Source organism: Pteropus alecto, unplaced genomic scaffold (assembly GCF_000325575.1).
Source record: "Pteropus alecto unplaced genomic scaffold, ASM32557v1 scaffold196, whole genome shotgun sequence".
In the NCBI taxonomy this organism is placed as follows: domain Eukaryota; kingdom Metazoa; phylum Chordata; class Mammalia; order Chiroptera; family Pteropodidae; genus Pteropus; species Pteropus alecto.
The window spans coordinates 2,397,907-2,401,082 of NW_006439717.1; positions in this window are offsets into that span (position 1 = coordinate 2,397,907).

Here is a 3,176-nt window from a genome sequence, read left to right on the forward strand (position 1 = left end):
GCTGAGACTTTGGTGTGGGCAGTAACTCAGGTGACAAACGTGAATGGCTAAATGGCCTTGTATATGTCAAGAAAAGGAAGATTTGGTTTGCTTTCATTTATTTTATTTTTTAATTTTCCCCAAGAGGAGAGTGTGAGTGGGGAGAAGTTTAATATAATCTGGATTTAAAAGCAGCACCTACAAGCAGGGAAACAGACAATTCTTAAAAATAAAAGTTGCTCTTTTATCCTTTAAAGTTGTTTGCTTTGTGATATGATCCCTTGCTCTGGTTGCTCAAGTCCTTAGAAATGTCAACTGCACTCAGGAATCTTTTGGGAGATAGGATTTTGGGGAAATTTTGGAGAATCATATCAGGAGATTGGTATCAGGTTTAGGCCAACGTGACCTGAGACAAAAATTGTATAAACTGGAGCTAGGAGATAGAGAAAACCATGAGAATGTCGTGCTTCCCTTCACCCCTCCAGGAATTGACAGAAAGTTGGGGGAGGGCTTTGGTCTTAACCAAGGCATGAAATTAGGAACGAACCCATCTTATCTAGAATTCCTGGGGGAGGATGACCCCAAGCAACACTGGGTTCAATAGCACTAAATATAGGTATTAAGAACTAAATTGGTTTGGAAAGGAACACAGGACATTTGCAAGTAGCAGAGGTAAATTCTTCTCCAAGACCGCAGCATTGTGCTAGGTGCTGGGCTCATAGCCATGAAAGGCACAGTCACCCTTCTAGAGAAGCTCAGGGTCTAGAAAGAGAGATGAACCTGTGAACAGGCAGTAACCACACACAATGATAAGTGCATTGAGAGTGGTAGGTAGGAGCTGCTAAAGAAGCGGGCGGGGCCTGGGCTGGACACCTAATTCAAGGTTATATTTTGGTGAAGAGTTGTCCTGATGGTTTCTTGGAGGCTGAAACTTCCCAAATGTCTTAAATAATGAATGAGTTGACCAGGAAAAAAGAAGGTGGGGAAGATCCATCTAATACCCTAGCCTGGCTTGCTCATCTATCAGTAACTTTCTTTTCAGTAGGAATATCAAGGGCTGTGGAGAGATGTTTTGAAGAAGGCAGCATCTAATTGTGCTCCTTAGGTCACACTTCACTGACAGTGCTACTTCTGCCTATAGCTAATGACCGATTGTATTGAAATGGATTGATTGTCACTACAGAAGCCAACAAAAAAGATGGCGTGCACTTCCAATTATACTTATAAGAAAGCAAAAATAATTATAAGGTAAGACAAAAGCAATAAAAATGTATTAATATCAGAGCAGGTTGTAAAAATTCTTTAGGTAGTCAAAGAAATTGTGTAAGAGATAAATTACTGAACCACTAATCACTTCTTTAATCACGAAGGAAATTGCTACCGATGTTTCAAAAGCCTTGAAGTGCCAATTTAACAGTCCTTCTTTTCGAATGTGCCTCCTTACTTATTCAGCTCGAATTCCACCAGCTGAATCATTAGTCATTAGTCTGGATCCTGTTGCCATTTTCTCCAGAGAATGAGGCTTCTAATTCCAAAATTTTAAATATATATACATGTACATGTGTATGAATAAAAAATGACATTTTACAAAACATATAAAAGTATATCATATGTGTACTGTGAAACTTAAAAGACAGAAACATTTAAAATGGAGTTGGGAAGCTAGAAGAGAGAACTCTCACGTGTGTGTCTCTCAGTGCACACTACTGACCTCAACAGGAAGAGAAGTACCTTGTATCTCTGTTGGGAAGTAACACTGTATTGCTACCTCAGCAGGAGGAAGAAAAGATTCCTCCTTGCCCCGTAACCGCTCAGCCAATAGGAGACTTTCATAACTCAGCCAATGAGAAGTCACTATACTTTGACCTTTCAGTTTCCTCCAATGGACTTTTGCTTACAATAGTTCCTTTCCAAGTCCATAAAAGAGAGTCCTCTCCTTTGCTTCTGTGAACTTGCATGTGGTTCACCATTAGACCACATGTCTTGAATTGCAGTTTTTGTTGTTCCTGAATGAACCCGTTTTGTTGGAGAAATACCTGCCTATCTGTTAAAGGTAAACAGCATATACAGTCAATCCTCATTGTTTGTGGATTCCTTATTTTTGAATTCATCTATTCACTAAAATATTTTATAACCCCCCAAACAATACTCTAGGTGCTTTTGTAGTAATTCGCATACATGTGCAGAGTGGTGAAACATTTGAGTTGCCCTGCCAAGCACCCTTTCAGATGAGGTGCAACAAAGCAACAGTTCTGCCTTGTTTCAGATCTCATGCAGAGGTGATCAGATAACAAGGACAGTGGGGCAGTACAGTGCATTGCACAAGGCACCTCTGGGGTTAATCACACTGGGTTTGAATGTCAGCTTCAGCACCTGTTAGTAGGTGCATCCTCAGGAAAGTCACTCAACATCTTGTTTTTACCTTTATAAAATGAAATAGAATCTACCAGAATAGGTTGTTTTTAGGATTTAAAGACTATAGTCCATATGATATATACACATATATGATATATCTACATAACATATAGCAGGTATAGATATAGTTCCCTTAGGTACAATGGTTCAGTGCTTTATAGAACATAACTTTTGCAAATAATGAGAATCAACAATTACATATGTATGTGTATATATATATGCACACATACATATACACACATATGTACAGACATACGTGGAGAGAGGCACACATATGTTTGCATGTTTGTTAATGAGGATAGAATGTGTTTGTCCATTTGTTATATATTTCAAGTCTGCACAGATATAATCAACGGACTATTGCTAATGGGTCTTCTTCAACTTTTAGAAGTGAAGAAACTATCTCTCAAAAGAACTTTTCTATTTATGAAAGGGAGTAAATTGCTTACTTTTTGTAGATGCATTGAACCTTTTGGGGAAAGCTGACTTGAGCCCATTCAGTAAACTACCTATTTCAACACACCTAATTGTAGCCCATTAGTCTTAAGAAATTAATGCAACTTGAAAGGGAAATAATTTGTTCCTCTTTCTTAAGTATGATGAGAACTATTATGCACATTTTCCACCTCTTTTTCTATATTTTTCTATTCATTGGTTAGGATTGCTAGATGAGGCTTGTATTATTATAGTTAAAGATGGATGCCCATGACAGATAAAAAATGGTGCCATTGACTTAACAATAGCATAGAAACTTGGAGGGATTCTTTTAAATGTTATAAGTG